At 42.5% G+C, this 19327-nt stretch overlaps 1 protein-coding gene across 1 annotated transcript in view; it reads right to left on the bottom strand.

The window, feature by feature from the left end:
- Positions 1 to 17023, bottom strand: part of LOC123750862 (leukocyte elastase inhibitor-like) — a 63862-nt gene extending 46839 nt beyond the window's left edge. The window contains exon 1 of the mRNA XM_069323890.1: positions 16860 to 17023. The gene's annotated coding sequence lies outside the window, so the exon portion shown is untranslated. The remainder of the gene's footprint in view (positions 1 to 16859) is intronic.
- Between the last annotated feature and the right edge of the window lie 2304 nt (positions 17024 to 19327).

The raw sequence follows: 19327 nt of genomic DNA on the forward strand, positions 1-19327 counted from the left end.
TTTCATATAATTTTAGGGTTGAAGATACAGTGATGTTGTGACAGGATTTCCGCCTCAAACAGTGAGGGAGTAGTAAGTGGAAAGCCCAGAGTTGTGCAGCCACTTGATATGGAGAGCTGGTGAAGCCAGGATATGATTTGGAGCGCTACTGGGTTGTAGCAGCTTAGACCGTTGTATGGTGATGTTCAATTTTATGTCATGAATTATGTACTTTTTTTTGTATAATAAATGTTAGGTTGCTTTTGCCCTTGTGCTGGTGAGGTTTCCCAGAAAGGGAGAGAAAGAAAGAGGGTCATGGCTGCAGATATGTGACAGTAGACACTAATTCACAAAAGGGGTATTTAGGAGATCATTCCAAACAAGGAGAGAGTGGGGAGTAACGGCAGCTCGAGTAGGGTGTGTGTACACAAGACAACGAGGCCAGTTTGGGAGCCACACCGCTAAGTAGGTGACGCTGAACCACTCCCCAAGATCAAGATGCATACAGAGTACTCTCCTAGGTAAATTACAAGCACCTAAGTGTCCATTGCTGGTCAACCGACGGTAGCGGGAGAGTGGCTGCCGAGGTTGGCTGTTTATTTCTGTCTGGGAGTGATTGAGAACGCTGTCCACCTGTATGCAAGTAACAGTCTGGTGCAATGACCAGAGATCATTTTTGGGTTTTAAAATCCACAACCAGCTCAAATACCCGTGATGTGAGACCTCTCACCCCGAACTGACCCTGTCATCCCTACCCCATTCCAACCATGTCCCCCCTCCCCCTTTCCCTCCCTGACCCCGCTTCCCCTTCATCCCATACCCTCCCTATCACCCCTCCCCCTCACTCCATATCTTCTATATCCCCCCTCCCTCCTTACCCCATTCCCTCCCTATTCCACCTTCCCTTGACCCCCCATCCCTCACCCAGTATCCTCTGAGACCCTGTTAACCACCTCACAAATCCTCACACCAATGGAACAGCTTCCTCCATCAGCAGAACACTCACCAAGAATGGAACATGAGAATGAACAGAAGTGAGCTACAAGGCAATGTACACTGACATAGATGGGATTACAAATAAAACAAGCGAACTTGGAGAATGGGCACTAGAAGAAAGCCCAGACATAATAGCACTCACAGAAGAAAAGCTGATGAAAACCATAACAAATGCAATGTTTCCACAGGGGCTACTATGTAGTGAGAAAATAGAGAGAAGGAAGAGGAGGAGGTGGTGTAGCTCCGCTGATAAGAAAATACTGAAGTTTTGAGGAGATGGTTATTTAGGGCTGTGAAGATTTCAGTGACTGCATAACAGGTACCATAGCAATTGGAGAAAAAAAAATTATAGTAGTAGTCATATATAACCCCCACCAAACGACAGAAGATCCAGACAGGAATATGGTAGAAACCACATGGCCACTATTAATATAATAGAGAGAGCAGTTTCTGTCGCTATCAGGAACGTATCCAGACTACTAATCAAGGGAGACTTCAACCATGGGAAGATAGATTGACAGAACAGAGACCCACATGGAAGACCAGACACATGGAGAGCTAAGCTGCTGGACGTGGCAACAAGAAACTTTCTAAGCCAACACATCAAGGGACCGACAAGAATGAGAGGAGAGGATGAACCAGCCATGCTTGATCTGATATTTACTCTAAATGAGACGGATATAAGGGAAGTTAAGTTGGAAGCATCCTTGGGAATGAGTGATCACAGTGTATTAATATATGAGTACTTGGTAGAGCTAGGATTTATCTGCCCTCCCCCCTCCCCCCCCCCCCCAAAAAAAAATAGGAAATAAAATTGCTGCCGTACCGAAAGGGAAATTATGAGATGAGAAAATTCCTAAGGGATATACCAAGGGACACAGAACTCAGAATTAAGTCTGTACAAGACATGATGGACTGTGCTACCCAAAAGTGTCAGGAAGCAGTAAACAGGTTTGTCCCTCACCAAAAGGAAAAACCGAAAAGCAAAAAAATAAACCATAGTTTAATAGGCTATATATGGAAGCAAAGGAACTGAACAAAAGGGCATGTAGGAATTTCCGAAATAACAGAATAACAGAAAGCAGAGAGAGATACCAGAGAACCGGGAACGTTACTGCGAGAAGAGAAGCTGAGAAAAAGTTTGAAAATGATATAGCTAATAAAGCCCAGACCGAACCAAAGCTGCTCCACAGTCACATCAGGAGGAAAACAACAGTGAAGGAACAGGTGATTAAACGGGTGAGGATAGGTACACATAAAATAACAAAAAGGTGTGTGAAGAACTCAACAAGAGGTTCCAGGAGGTCCTCACAATAGTACGAGGTGAGGTCACTGCCCTAGGAGAGGTGCAGTAAACCAGGCGGCCTTAGAAGGGTTCGGAATTACAAGAGATGAGGTCAAGAGGCATCTGTTGGATCTGGGCGTGAGAAAGGCTCTTGTCGCATGTGGAATCTCACCATGGATATTGAAAGAGTGTGCAGAAGCACTTTGCTTGCTACTTGCCATAGATTACTACTTGCTTGCCACTTGTTATAGTGTATAGTAGGTCACAGGAAACGAGAGACCTATCAGAAATATGGAAGACAGCTAATGTAGTCCCAATATTTAAAAAGGGTGACAGACAAGAGGCACTGAACTACAGGCCTGTGTCCTTAACTTGAATATATTGCAAGATGATAAAAAAGATCGTGAGAAAAAACCTAGTAACACATCTGGAGAGAAGGGACTTTGTGAGAACCCATCAACAGGGGTTCAGAGAGGGTAAATCTTGCCTTACAAGCTTAATAGAATTCTACGATCAGGTGACAAAGATTAAGCAAAGAAGAGAAGGATGGGCGGACTGCATTTTCTTTGACTGCCAGAAAGCCTCTGACACAGTGCCCCAAAAGAGGTTGATGCATAAGCTGGAAAAACAGGCAGGAGTAAATGGTAGGGTGCTCCAGTAGATAAGGGAGTACCTAAGTAATAGGAAGAAGAAAGATACAGTGAGCGGTGAGACGTCAGATTGGCGTGAAGTCACCAGTGGAGTCCTCAGGGCTCTGTACTCGGACCAATCCTGTTTCTGATATACGTAAATGATCTCCCAAAGGGTATAGACTCATTCCCATCAATGTTTTCTGACGACGCCAAAATTATGAGAAGTATTAGAACAGAGGAGAATGGCTTGAGGCTTCAAGAAGACCTGGACAAACTGAAGGAATGGTCAAACAAATTGTTGTTAGAGTTTAACCCAAGCAAATGTAATGTAATGAAGATAGGTGAAAGGAGCAGGAAACCAGATACAAGTTATCATTTGGGAGATAAAATTCTTCAAGAGTCATAGAGAGAGCGAAAGACTTGGGGGTTGATATCACGCCAGACCTGTCCCCTGAAGCCCATATCAAGAGGATAACATCAGCGGCATATGCCATGTTGGCTAACATAAGAGCGGCCTTTAGAAACTTGTGTTAGGAATCATTCAGAACTTTGTATACCACATAGGTCAGACAATCCTGGAGTATGCGGCTCCAGCATGGAGTTCATATCTAGTCAAGGATAAGACAAAACTGGAAAAGGTTCAAAGGTTTGCCACCAGACAAGTACCCGAACTGAGGGGGTATAAGCTACAAGGAGAGACTACGGGAATTAAACCTCACGTCACTGGGAGACAGAAGAGTTAGGGGGGGACATGATCATCACATTCAAGATTCTCAATGGAATTGATTGGGTAGATAAAGAAAGACTATTTAACACAAGAGGCACACGCACTAGGGGACACAGGTGGAAATTGAGTGCCCAAATGAGCCAAAGAGACATTAGAAAGAATTGTTTCAGTGTCGGAGTAGTTGACAAATGGAATGCATTAGGAAGTGATATGGTGGAAGCTCCATATAAACAGCTTCAAGTGTAGATATGATAGAGCTCCGTAGACTCAGGAACCTGTACATTAGTTGACTGACAGTTGAGACACGAGACAAAAGAGCCAGAGCTTAACCCCTGCAAGCACAATTAGGTATGTACCTACCACATCCACCCACACACTCAACCACTACTCACACACACACACACACACACACACACACACACACACACACACACACACACACACACACACACACACACACACACACACACACACACACACACACACACACACACACACACACACACACACACACACACACACACACACACACACACACACACACACACACACACACACACACACACACACACACACACACACACTCACACACACACACACTCTTAGTAATAATAGTCTTAGTAATAATAGAATTACAATAGTAAAGAATCAGATCTACTAAGACTTGAAATTGAGAAACAAGAGCTCAAGGGAGTGAGAGCATGAAAGAAGAGCAAGGAGTAAGAGAGAGGGGGCGGAAGAAAATGGGACCAAAGAAGAGAGAATGAGAGAGAGAGTGTGGGCATGGGGGAACTAAGACTTGAATTTGAGAAAAAGAAAACTAAGTGAATGAGAGTGAGGGTGTGAGAATGGGAGCATTAAGACTTGAATTTGAGAAACAAGAGAGCATTTGAGCAAATGAGGGAGAGAGAGGGGGAGGAAGAGAGAGAATAAGGGAGAGAGATAGAAAAGGAGGGTTAGAAGGAGTAGGAGAATCAAAGTAAAAGAAGGAAAGAAGGTTTGGGTAAAAATATACAAAGGAGAAACAAAACTACATCTGAAAGGTTAGGAAAAGGATAATATATTCAACAAATACGTTAAAAACACCATAAACTACATCTGAAAGGTTAGGTTAAAGGGTTGGGAATAAGAACATAAGCTAGAACCTACTAAATACACTAAGATTACAAGAGGTTAGGTTAAGGGGTTGGGGAATAAGAATAAATGATAACAAACAAAATAAATATAACTTATGAGCAACTTGATGAACTTTAACAAATAACCCTTGATCTGCAAAAATGACCATTTGAGAAATTGACCCTTGAAACGAGTAAGTTCCCATATATAAGAAAAACCTTTGAAATGGTTAAATACCCAATCTTAAACAAATAACACTTGAAATGCCAAAAACGTCCATTTGAGAAATTATCCCTTGAAATGAGTAAATGCCCATATATAACAAAAATTCTTTGAAATGCTTAAATATCCAATCTCTAACAAATAGCACTTGAAATGCATAAGTGACCATTTGAGAAATTAACTAATGAAATGAGTAAATGAATATGAGACAATGATTGACGAAACACAAAAGACAAGAAGGAATACTTATGTAAGTTAGATCATGTCTGGTTTGACTAGATAAGTTAGGATACATCAGTTTGGGAATGTAAGATTAAGTTAGGTAAAGCAAGTTAGGTTACGTTAGGATAGGTAAGATAAGTTATATAAGTTAGGTAAAGTAAGGTAAATTAGGTTAAGCAGGTTAAGTTAGGTATGATAGGTAAGGTAAGTTATGTTAGGATAGGTAAAGTTAGGTAAGATAGGGAAGGTAAGGTAAATTATGTTAGGATAGGTAAAGTTAGGTTATGAAGGTTAAGTTAGGTAACATAGGTAAAGTTAGGTTAAGTTAGGTAAGATAGGTAAGGTAAGGTAAGGTAACATAGGTAAAGTTAGGTTAGGTTAGGTAAGATAGGTAAGGTAAGGTAACATAGGTAAAGTTAGGTTATGCAGGATAAGTTAGGTAAGATAGGTAAGGTAACATAGGTAAAGTTAGGTTATGCAGGTTAAGTTAGGTAAGATAGGTAAGGTAAGGTAACATAGGTAAAGTTAGGTTATGCAGGTTAAGTTAGGTAAGATAGGTAAGGTAAGGTAACATAGGTAAAGTTAGGTTATGCAGGATAAGTTAGGTAAGATAGGTAAGGTAACATAGGTAAAGTTAGGTTATGCAGGTTAAGTTAGGTAAGATAGGTAAGGTAAGGTAAGTTATGTTAGGATAGGTAAAGTTAGGTTTAGGAACGTTACGTTAACTAAGTAACATTGGGTGGAGAGGATAGGTTACGTAGGTTTGAACAGTGTAGTTCAGAGAACAGTTTTAGGGTAAAGCAACTAAGAAAATATGTTTTAACAGAAATGCAGGTTTGGTATGAAAAGCTGAACTAGTTACATTTTGGAGAGAAATTTTATGACTGAAGATGTCTTAAAGAATAACATGATGGAAGAAGGAGAGTTTCTTTGATGAACGAAGGTGTCTTAGAGAACAACTTTGGGAGAACGAAGGTGAATTAGAGATCACTTTGGTGACTCTGAGAATAACTTTGGTCAACGAATATGGATTGGAAAGTTTCTCTAATGAACGAAGGTGACTTAGAGATTAACTTTTATGATTTAGAGAACATCTTTGATGTCTTAGATAGCAACATTGATGTTTTAGAGAACAACTTTTGATGACTCTGAGAATAACTTTTATGTCTGAGAATAACTTTAGATATCTCTGAGAATAAGTTTGATGAACGAAGATATCTTACAGAGCAAATTTTATGTTTCGAAGAATAACTTTGATGACTTTGAGAATGTCTTTGAGAACATGAGTAGTATTTTGTTAGCTCAGAGAATAACTTTGTTGTCTTAGAGAATAACTTTCAGGACTTAGAGAATATCTTTGATGAACGGAAAGTTACTTAGAGAATAACATTTCATGACTGAGAATAACTTTATGAATGAAGATGTCTGAGATTAACTTTGATAGCTCAGAATAACTTTTGTGGACATGAGAATATCTTTGGATAACTCTGAGAATAACTTTGATGTCTTTGAAACAACTTTGACGAACGAGAGTGAGTTAGAGATTACCTTTGTTAACTCTGAGATTGACTTTGATGTCTTTGAAACAACTTTGATGAACGAGAGTGAGTTAGAGATTACCTTTGTTAACTCTGAGAATAACTTTGATGAACAAAGATGTTTTGGAAAGTTTCTCTGAAGAACGAAAGTGACTCTGAGAATAACTTTTGTTAGCTCTTTGAATAACTTTGATGACTTTGAGAATGACTTCTGAGATCATGGGTAGTATTTGAATGCGTCTTTGATGTAATGAAAAGTAACTTTGATGTCTCGAAGATATCTTGCAGATCAACTTTGATGACAGAGATTAACTTTTGTTGTTTTAGAGATTAATTTGATAGCTCCGAGAATAACTTTTATGCCTCTGAGATTAACTTTGAGGATGCAAGTAAATTTTTGAGTGTTTGAGAGTGTCTTTTGATATCTCGAAGAGTCCCATTGAAGTCTTAAAGGATGTCTTTGATGTCTCAAAGGATGTCTTTGAGTGCAACTTTGATGTCTTTGAGTAAGTCCTTGATGTCTCGAAGAGAGTCTTTGACTATATTTCTTACTTAACGACATATAATTTTAGTTAGGAACAATGACGAATATGACTATTTTAGCGAAGTGAAAGGCTACTTTAGTTAAGAACAGTGTTGGAAAGAGGCTACACATGACTATTTCAGATGAGAGAAGTGATATTTCAGTTAAGAAATGACAAGGAAACATGATGAAGTAACTATTTTTTAGTTGACTGATGAATACTTTTAGTTATGGAAAAAGAGAAAACATGACGAGGGAGACTATTTTTTGTGCTCCCCAAAGTATAATGTCAGTTAAGAACAGCGATGAAAGATATCTTTGGTTATTTTTTCTTACTTGACAAAACATAATTTTAGTTAAGCAAAAAGACAAAACATGATGAACATGGCTTTTTCTGTTGATTGATGGATAATTTTAGTTATGAAATGACAATGAAACATGAAGAACACGGTTATTTCTGATGACTGGGGAATAAGTTTAGTTAAGAACAGTGCTGGAAAGATTCCTTTGACAATTTTTCTTACTTAGCGACATATAATTTTAGTTACGAAAGTGTTGAAAAAGTTACATTTGACTATTTTTTAGTGCTCCACAAAGTATAAATGTCAGTTAAGAACGACGATGATAGATATCTTTGACTATATTTTCTTACTTGACGAAAACATAATGGCTGTTACGAAATGATGAATATGACTTTTTTCTGTTGATTGATGGATAATTTTAGTTATGAAATGACAATGAAACATGAAGAACACGGTTATTTTCTGATGACTAGGGAATAAGTTTAGTTATGAACAGTTTTGGAAAGATTCCTTTGACAATTTTTTCTTGATGAAACATAGCGGCTGTTAAGAAAGTGCTGAAAAAAGTTTCCTTTGACAATTTTTAGCTAAGAGAAAGGTTGTTTTAGTTAAGAACAGTGTTGAACGAGGCTATTTCTGACTATTTTTAGTTGACTGGATAATAAGTTTAGTTGAGAAATGACGAAAGTGACTATGTTTTTAGTTGATTGGCGAAAGATTTTTTTAGTTAAGGAACGTTAAATAACATGTAAGGGGAAAAACCCAGAGAACATATGGGGAACATGGCAAAGAACACATGTAAGAAAAGTTGATGAATACAGTGAACATGCTGGGAATATGAACTTACAGAGAACATGAAAACATGATAAGGAGAATAGGGAATACAAAGAATGAACAATGGACTTGTGAAGAACATGGAGAATATGACAAAGAATGTAGAAAACATGTAAGTGAAGGTGAAAAACGAAGTGATCTTGTGAGGAACATGAACTTGTAAAGGAATATGAATATTGACAACGAACACAAAATATGGAAGTTAGCATGAATATTGAGTATAAAAGTTGTAAAAGAGAACATGTGATGAACATGAAAACATGGAAAATATGACTAGAATTTGTAGAGAACATAATGAGACTAAGAGAAAGATTACAGAAAAAATTGAGATACTTGTGAAAATATGAACTGAACGGGACTGTGAACATTTGAAGAACATGGAGTGAACACGGATGAGAATACGAAGAACACAGTGAATATAGAGAAAATATGCAAATACAGTACGATTATTGAAGGTTTGGATAAGTTGGGGATGAGAAGGTAAGGGAGGGAAAGGGTAAGGTGAGATGAGATGAGATGGAGGAAGGTGGGAGGGGGTGAAAGATAATTACACAGGTTGGGGTTATGTGTGTACTCGGATAAGAGTTAGGCTGGAGACGGACTTGATTGAATATATTTATGTCTGATGATCTAAGGCTAATGTCCAGATTAATTTTACTACGTTAGAAATAAGGTGATCTTAAATCTCAGGGTGATTTAGTTGGAAAATAAAGAACTTGTACAAAATGAACTAAGCTGGGGCACAAGAGTTGAAACTTGATAACTGAACTGGTTTTTATTTACTATGTCTGAAAATGTAGTTGGGTGTTTAAATCTCAGGGGGATTTGGACTGAGAGTAATGAATTTACAAAAGTGAGCTTGGACAGAGGACAAGAGCTAGAGTTTTATAATTGTTTACTTCATATTTACTATGTCTGAAATACAGAGGGTAAAAATTTCAGAGAAATTGATGGGTTATTTACAAAGATACGCAAGAGAACTAAGGTGGGGACGAGAGCTGGAGCTCAGTAACTGACTTGATCTTATTTACTACGTCTGAAATATGACTGTTTAAAATTTCAGGGAATTTGGACTGCTAGTAGCGAAAATGTGGTCTCTGTCAAATTTGGGTCTTTAATTGGACTCTGATTAATTTCGATCATGAACTGGACTCTGAATATTTGGCACAAAGTAGACTCTGGCGAATTTTCGGTATAAACTGGACTCTGATGAATTTTGCTAGAAAACTGGACTCTGATGAATTTCGATCAAGAACTGGGCTCTGATGAATTTTGCTATTAAAGTAGACTCTGGCGAATTTGAGCATAAACTGGACTCTGACGAAAATTGGGTATAAAATGGACTCTGTCAAGTTTTCACAGATTACAGGACACTGATGAAATTTGCTCTCAAAGTAGACTCTGGCAAATTTCTGTTGATAATTGGACTCTGATGAAATATTAGCTTAAAACTGTCTCTGACGAATTTTGCTCTCAAAGTAGACTCTGGCGAATTTCTGTTGATAATTGGACTCTGATGAAATATGAGCTTAAAACTGTCTCTGACGAATTTTGCTCTCAAAGTAGACTCTGGCGAATTTCTGTTGATAATTGGACTCTGATGAAATATGAGCTTAAAACTGTCTCTGACGAATTTTGCTCTCAAAGTAGACTCTGGCGAATTTCTGTTGATAATTGGACTCTGATGAAATATGAGCTAAAAACTGTCTCTGACTAATTTTGCTCACAAAGTGGACTCTGTTCATTTTTAGGTATAAAATGGTCTCTGATGAAATATGAGCTAAAACTGTCTCTGACTAATTTTGATCTCAAAGTAGACTCTGGCAAATTTCTGTTGATAATTGGACTCTGATGAAATATGAGCTAAATACTGTCTCTGACTAATTTGGTCTTTACAGGTGAAATAGCCGTAAATGGATATAAAACTAAATGTTATGGATAAGTTGTCTGTTATCCTTAACAAAACATCTAAGACAATATTCTCTGAAAATGGTCCTTTTACAAATTGGGTCATAAACATATAAATAATCTTCTATGATTATTTGAAACTCTGAAATAGTTGTAAGGAAATAGGAGGAGAGAGAGAGAGAGAGAGGGACGGTCCAGATATTATTATGGAGAAGATAAGATATGATAAGAGGAGACCTACAAGAAGCGTCTGGCTGGCTGGGCGTAAGGTAAATAAAGGTGACGCGAGAGATTGCGAAGTAAGGGGGAGGGAGGTGATGTGAGGTACGAGCTCCTGAAAACCCTGACTTACACAGATAACTTTCTAAATTTACATGAATAACTAAGGCTTACATAGACGATTTTTGTAAGTTGAAAACATGTAAAATATGTCCGTAGAGTTCTCCTGGAAACCCTAAAGCGCTACAAACGATATTTGATTTTCTCCCATAAGCCCTTAACAAACTTCTAAGTCTCGGAAATTATTTTTCTCATAAGAATTCCATACTTCTAAAATATCGGAAATTACTCACTCTTAAGAAATCCTTAATTCCAAATCTGTGACTCCCCAAATTCACCTGAAAACCCCGACATGCTACACACGATATTTGACCTGAAAAAAAAAATCGTCTGTGGACTGTACAGTCCACAGGGGTCCTCTGGCCAAAAAAAAAAATCGTCTGTGGACTGTACAGTCCACAGGGGTCCTCTGGCCAAAAAAAAAAAATCGTCTGTGGCTCTTACCCCCTACTACTCCTGGCCACCCCTGCCTCTCCTCCCCAGACTGTCCTCCCCAGCCTGGCCTAGCCAGCCTGTCCTCCCAAGCTTGGCCTCCCCCGCCTGTCCTCCCAAGTTTGGCCTCCCCAGCCTGTCCTCCCCAGCCTGGCCTCACCAGCCTGGCCTCCCCTGCCTGTCCTCCCCAGCCTGTCCTACCAAGTTTGGCCTCCCCAGCCTGGACTCCCCAGCCTGTCCTCCCCAGCCTGTCCTCCCAAGCCTGGGCTCCCCAGCCTGGCCTCCCCTGCCTGTCCTCCCCAGCCTGTCCTCCCAAGTTTGGCCTCCCCAGCCTGTCCTCCCAAGCTTGGCCTCCCCCGCCTGTCCTCCCAAGCCTGGCCTCCCAAGCCTGGCCTCCCCAGCCTGTCCTCCCAAGCTTGGCCTCCCCAGCCTGGCCTCCCCAGCCTGTCCTCCCAAGCTTGGCCTCCCCAGCCTGTCCTCCCAAGCTTGGCCTCCCCAGCCTTGCCTCCCCAGCCTGGCCTCCCCAGCCTGGCCTCCCAAGTTTGGCCTCCCCAGCCTGGACTCCCCAGCCTGTCCTCCCCAGCCTGTCCTCCCAAGCCTGGTCTCCCCAGCCTGTCCTCCCAAGCTTGGCCTCCACAGCCTGGCCTCCACAGCCTGACCACCCCAGCCTGTTCACCCCAGCCTGGCCTCCACAGCCTGGCCTCCACAGCCTGGCCTCCACAGCCTGATCACCCCAGCATGTTCACCCCAGCCTGGCCTCCACAGCCTGGCCTCCACAGCCTGGCCTCCACAGCCTGGCCTCCACAGCCTGGCCTCCACAGCCTGGCCTCCACAGCCTGTCGTTCCCAGCCTGGCCTCCACAGCCTGGCGTCCCCAGCCTGGCCTCCACAGACTGGCCTCCACAGCCTGGCGTCCCCAGCCTGGCCTCCACAGCCTGGCGTCCCCAGCCTGGCGTCCCCAGCCTGGCCTCCACAGCCTTGCGTCCCCAGCCTGTCCTCCCAAGCTTGGCCTCCACAGCCTGGCCTCCACAGCCTGGCCTCCACAGCCTGGCCTCCACAGCCTGGCCTCCACAGCCTGGCCTCCACAGTCTGGCCTCCCCAGCCTGGCGTCCCCAGCCTGGCGTCCCCAGCCTAGCCTCCACAGCCTTGCGTCCCCAGCCTGTCCTCCCAAGCTTGGCCTCCACAGCCTGGCCTCCACAGCCTGGCCTCCACAGCCTGGCCTCCACAGCCTGGCCTCCCCAGCCTGGCCTCCACAGCCTGGCCTCCACAGCCTGGCCTCCACAGCCTGGCGTCCCCAGCCTGCACCGCTGATTATTTTTAAACACTATTTCCTGTTCAACTTAATACTTGGCGCTGCTCCCAATAATATGGTGGTGGTAGAATATTGTGGTGGTAGAATATGGTGGTGGTAGAATATGGTGGTGGTAGAATATGGTGGTGGTAGAATATGGTGGTGGTAGAATATGGTGGTGGTAGAATATTGTGGTGGCAGAATATTGTGGAGGTAGAATATTGTGGTGGTAGAATATGGTGGTGGTAGAATATGGTGGTGGTAGAATATTGTGGTGGCAGAATATTGTAGTGGTAGAATATTGTGGTGGTAGAATATGGTGGTGGTAGAATATTGTGGTGGCAGAGTATTGTGGTGGTAGAATATTGTGGTGGTAGAATATTATGGTGGTAGAAAATGGTGGTGGTAGAATATTGTGGTGGTAGAATATTGTGGTGGTAGAATATGGTGGTGGTAGAATATAGTGGTGGTAGAATATTGTGGTGGTAGAATATGGTGGTGGTAGAATATTGTGGTGGCAGAATATTGTGGTGGTAGAATATTGTGGTGGTAGAATATTGTGGTGGTAGAATATGGTGGTGGTAGAATATAGTGGTGGTAGAATATTGTGGTGGTAGAATATGGTGGTGGTAGAATATTGTGGTGGCAGAATATTGTGGTGGTAGAATATTGTGGTCGTAGAATATGGTTTGGTAGAATATGGTGGTGGTAGAATATGGTGGTGGTAGAATATTGTGGTGGTAGAATATTGTGGTGGTAGAATATTGTGGTGGCAGAATATTGTGGTGGTATAATATGGTGGTGGTAGGATATTGCGGTGGTAGAATATGGTGGTGGTAGGATATGGTGGTGGTAGAATATGGTGGTGGTAGAATATGGTTGTGGTAGAATATGGTGGTGGTAGAATATGGTGGTGGTAGAATATTGTGGAGGCAGAATATTGTGGTGGTAGAATATGGTGGTGATAGAATATGGTTGTGTTAGAATATGGTGGTGGCAGAATATGGTGGTGGTAGAATATGGTGGTGGCAGAATATGGTGGTGGTAGAATATGGTTGTGGTAGAATATTGTGGTGGTAGAATATGGTGGTGGTAGAATATGGTGGTAGCAGAATATGGTGGTGGTAGAATATGGTTGTGGTAGAATATTGTGGTGGCAGAATATGGTGGTGGTAGAATATGGTGGTGGCAGAATATAGTGGTGGCAGAATATGGTGGTTGTAGAATATTGTGGTGGTAGAATATGGTGGTAGCAGAATATGGTGGTGACAGAATATCATGGTGGTAGAATATGGTGGTGGTAGAATATGGTGGTGGTAGAATATGGTGGTGGCAGAATATGGTGGTGGTAGAATATGGTGGTGGTAGAATATGGTGGTGGTAGAAAATGGTGGTGGTAGAATATTGTGGTGGCAGAATATTGTGGTGGTAGAATATGGTGGTGGTAGAATATGGTGGTGGTAGAATATGGTGGTGGCAGAATATGGTGGTGGTAGAATATGGTGGTGGTAGAATATGGTGGTGGTAGAATATGGTTGTGGTAGAATATTGTGGTGGTAGAATATGGTGGAGGTAGAATATTGTGGGGGGTAGAATATGGTGGTGGCAGAATATGGTGGTGGTAGAATATGGTTGTGGTAGAATATGGTGGTGGTAGAATATGGTGGTGGTAGAATATTGTGGTGGCAGAATATGGTGGTGGCAGAATATGGTGGTGGTAGAATATTGTGGTGGTAGAATATGGTGGTGGCAGAATATGGTGGTGGTAGAATATTGTGGTGGCAGAATATTGTGGTGATAGAATATGGTGGTGGCAGAATATGGTGGTGGTAGAATATGGTGGTGGCAGAATATGGTGGTGGCAGAATATGGTGGTGGTAGAATATTGTGGTGGCAGAATATTGTGGTGGTAGAATATGGTGGTGGCAGAATATGGTGGTGGCAGAATATTGTGGTGGTAGAATATTGTGGTGGCAGAATATTGTGGTTGTAGAATATGGTGGTGGTAGGATATTGTGGTGGTAGAATATGGTGGTGGTAGAATATGGTGGTGGTAGAATATGGTGGTGGTAGAATATGGTGGTGGTAGGATATTGTGGGGGGTAGAATATGGTTGTGGTAGAATATGGTGGTGGTAGAATATGGTGGTGGTAGAATATAGTGGTGGTAGAATATGGTAGTGGTAGAATATTGTGGTGGTAGAATATGGTGGTGGTAGAATATGGTGGTGGTTGAATATGGTGTTGGCAGAATATGGTGGTGGTAGAATATGGTGGTGGTAAAATATGGTGGAGGTAGAATATTGTGGGGGTAGAATATGGTGGTGGTAGAATATGGTGGTGGTAGAATATGGTGGAGGTAGAATATTGTGGGGGTAGAATATGGTGGTGGTAGAATATTGTGGTGGCAGAATATGGTGGTGGTAGAATATGGTGGTGGTAGAATATGGTGGAGGTAGAATATTGTGGGGGGTAGAATATGGTGGTGACAGAATATGGTGGTGGTAGAATATGGTTGCGGGTAGAATATGGTGGTGGTAGAATATGGTGGTGACAGAATATGGTGGTGGTAGAATATTGTGGGCGGTAGAATATGGTGGTGGTAGAATATGGTGGTGGTAGAATATGGTGGTGGTAGAATATGGTTGTGGTAGAATATTGTGGTGGTAGAATATGGTGGTGGTGGAATATGGTGGTGGCAGAATATGGTGGTGGTAGAATATTGTGGTGGCAGAATATTGTGGTGGTAGAATATTGTGGTGGCAGAATATTGTGGTGGTAGAATATGGTGGTGGTAGGATATTGTGGTGGTAGAATATGGTGGTGGTAGAATATGGTGGTGGTAGAATATGGTGGTGGTAGAATATGGTGGTGGTAGAATATTGTGGGGGGTAGAATATGGTGGTGGTATAATATTGTGGTGGCAGAATATGGTGGTGGTAGAATATGGTGACGGTAGAATATGGTGGTGGTAGAATATGGTGGTGGTAGAATATGGTGATGGTAGAATATGGTGGTGGTAGAATATGGTGGTGGTTGAATATGGTGTTGGCAGAATATAGTGGTGGTAGAATATGGTGGTGGTAGAATATGGTGGAGGTAGAATATTGTGGGGGTAGAATATGGTGGTGGTAGAATATGGTGGTGGTAGAATATGGTGGAGGTAGAATATTGTGGGGGGTAGAATATGGTGGTGGTATAATATTGTGGTGGCAGAATATGGTGGTGGTAGAATATGGTGGTGGTAGAATATGGTGGACGTAGAATATTGTGGGGGGTAGAATATGGTGGTGACAGAATATGGTGGTGGTAGAATTTGGTGGTGACAGAATATGGTGGTGGTAGAATATTGTGGGCGGTAGAATATGGTGGTGGTAGAATATGGTGGTGGTAGAATATGGTGGTGGTTGAATATGGTGGTGGTAGTATATGGTGGTGGTAAAATATGGTGGTGGTAAAATTTGATGGTGGTAGAATATTGTGATAGTAGAATATGATGGTGGTAGAATATTGTGGTGGTAGAATATTGTGAGGGGTAGAAAATGGAGGTGGTAGATTATTGTGGGGTTAGAATATTGTGAGGGTAGAATATTGTGGGGGTAGAATATGGTGGTGGTAGAATATTGTGGTGGTAGAATATGGTGGTGGAAGAATATTGTGGGGGTAGAATATGGTGGAGGGAGAATATAGTGGTGGTAGAATATGGTGGTGGTAGAATATGGTGGTGGCAGAATATGGTGGGGGTAGAATATTGTGGAGGTAGAATATGGTGGGGGTAGAATATTGTGGAGGTAGAATATTGTGGGGTTAGAATATGGTGGAGGTAGAATATGGTGGGGGTAGAATATTGTGGAGGTAGAATATTGTGGGGGTAGAATATTGTGGAGGTAGAATATTGTGGGGGTAGAATATTGTGGAGGTAGAATATTGTGGGGGTAGAATATGGTGGTGGTAAAATATGGTGGTGGTGGTAGAATATGGTGCTGGTAGAATATGGTGGTGGAGGTAGAAAATAGTAGTGGTAGAATATGGTGGTGGTATAATATGGTGGTGGTAGAATATTGTGTTGGTAGAATATGGTGGTGGAAAAATATTGTAGTGGTAGAATATTGTAGGGGTAGAATATGGTAGAGGTAGAATATGGTGTTGGTAGAATATAGTGGTGGTAGAATATGGTGGTGGTGGTAGAATATGGTTCTGGGAGAATATGTGGCGTAGAATATGGTGGTGGTAGAATATGGTGGTGGTAGAATATGGTGGTGGTAGAATATTGTGGGGGTAGAATATGGTGGAGGAAAAATATGGTGGTGGTAGAATATGGTGGTGGTAGAATATGGTGGGGTAGAATATGGTGGTGGTAGAATATGGTGGTGGTAGAATATGGTGGGGTAGAATATGGTGGTGGTAGAATATGGTGGTGGTAGAATATGGTGGTGGTAGAATATGGTGAGGGCGGGGGGTAGAATATGGCCAAATACTCCGGCAACTGATCGTGTACAAGCCATGTATAATTACCTCACAACTGTATCGACGAGAGAACAAGACAAGCAGACAACGGCAGCAGCAGAGACCGACAGCAGCAGCAGACAACAGCAGCAGCAGACAACAGCAGCAGCAGCAGCAGCAGACAACAGCAGCAGAAGCAGCAGCAGACAACAGCTAACGATGGTGTGGCCAACAGTGTCGGAAAAAACTAGGCAGCAGTTCTTATATACATCTCCCACCCAGGCTCCTCCCACCCTGTCTCCTCCCACCCTGTCTCCTCCCACCCCTGTCTCCTCCCACACTGTCTCCTCCCTCCCTGTCTCCTCCCACCTTGTCTCCTCCCACCCCTGTCTCCTCCCACCCTGTCTCCTCCTACCCTGTCTCCTCCCTCCCTGTCTCCTCCCACCTTGTCTCCTCCCACCCTGTCTCCTCCCACCGTGTCTCCCCCCTGTCTCCTCCCACCCTGTCTCCTCCCACCGTGTCTCCTCCCACCCTGTCTCCTCCCACCCTGTCTCTTCCCTCCCTGTCTCCTCCCACCCTGTCTACTCCCTCCCTGTCTCCTCCCACCCTGTCTCCTCCCTCCCTGTCTCCTCCCACCCTGTCTTCTCCCACCCTGTTTCCTCCCACCCTTTCTCCTCCCACCCTGTCTCCTCCCACCCTGTCTCTTCCCTCCCTGTATCCTCCCACCCTGTCTCTTCCCTCCCTGTCTCCTCCCACCCTGTCTCCTCCCTCCCTGTCTCCTCCCTCCCTATCTCCTCCCCACCGCCGACCCACCCCACCGCCGACCCTCCCCACCGCCGGCCCTCCCCACCGCCGACCCTCCCCACCGCCGGCCCTCCCCACCGCCGACCCTCCCCACCGCGGGCCCTCCCCACCCTCCCCCAGTATCTACCAGCAGGCGTCCACAAAGGTCAACAATACCACCTTGTGTGGCGTGTAAGATAATATCTCGGAAAAATTTTCCTGTTTTGTTCATGGGAATCCTCTCAAATGTTGTCATGCCGGCTCTTGTTGTTGTTGTTGTTGTGGTTGATGTTCCTTTGTTGATGTTGTTGTTGTTGATGATGTTCCCTTGTTGTTGATGATGTGTTGTTATAGTGCTGTTGTTGATGTACCCGTGTTGTTGATGTTGTGATGCGAGAGTGAAGTGTTTGTTGTTGTCGTCGTTGTTACCCCGTCCTGGGCCAGGAGCACCCCTCCGTGCTCTGGGTGGGGGTGTTGGATAATCCTAGCAAGCAATTATTTGTTTTTATTCTTTGTGAACATTTATTTTCTATTTTTTATCACTTCAATATTGATGATTATGATTCTAAGTGGACTGTATATTTGATTCAGCCTGCCAGAATTTACCTGCACATAGTTGGAGGGACGTTTACACCTTATACAACAATGGGTGATCATATAATAAGCTATAAACATTTACCTTATTATAATATAAATTATACCACATATGGTGGTAATTAATCTACAGTATGGTTAGTACTACTCAATCTTATAGTAAACATGGGTTAGTACAAATGTGAGATCTTAGCCATGATGTAGGTATGGCCTGATTAGGCAGTGTGATAGCTGTTAGAGTGTGGCTACATGTGGTCCAGTTGTAAAATGGGGGCTGGCACTCAGGTGGCGTCTGTGGAACAGCTAGGGTAAGCAAGAACATCACAAGTTATGTTGGCCAGCTCACCTCATTATCTTCAACTCACAAACTTACCTACCAAAGAATGGGATTAATAACGGTTCCATTAACATATAAAGTACAGGTTTGACATGAATTATTTGTGTGTGTGTAGTGCTGAGTAAAACACTACTCACTTTGTTGTGGGCTTCGTCTGCAGCTTAACCAACTACCTATCCTATATTTAATAGTGATCACTACCAATAAAAGATGTAATGGGAGTCGGGAACTAAGCTCTTCTCTTTGTTATTGAGGGTTGGTCGGATCGTTGTGGATCCATTGACAAGTTGTGCTTGTCGTGAGGAGCCCTCTTTGTTTTGTTTCTGTGTCTGAGCCAGAGCGTGACTGCCAGCCTCCTTCCCTGAGGTTGCGTTCCAATACTCTGTTGGTTCCTACTCTGTCTTAAGGACAAGGTTTATGTAACAATAGCAAGGAAGTCTGTAGTGTATTTTTATTGCTAATTATAATATATCCAGTTCTAGTGAATTTTTTTTTAATAAGTTTAAACACTAGACTGTAGTTAAAAAGAATAATTGGAGTTTATTATATACGTGTTGTGAATATGGGTCTATTGTGATAACGACACTGAATCTCCCATTTTCCTCATATTCGGAAATGGCTAACTATAGTATGTTAACATGTGTGTAGGATTTCCAACAGGGGGTTGAGACTTATCCCTCCCTGGTGCTGGAGCACCACATCATTCTCCGGGCTGGGTTAAGAATATCCCCGAACGCCTGGTGCAATGCTACGAACCCTTCTGTAACCGACATTATATATATATATATATATATATATATATATATATATATATATATATATA

Source organism: Procambarus clarkii, chromosome 13 (assembly GCF_040958095.1).
Source record: "Procambarus clarkii isolate CNS0578487 chromosome 13, FALCON_Pclarkii_2.0, whole genome shotgun sequence".
NCBI classification, from domain to species: domain Eukaryota; kingdom Metazoa; phylum Arthropoda; class Malacostraca; order Decapoda; family Cambaridae; genus Procambarus; species Procambarus clarkii.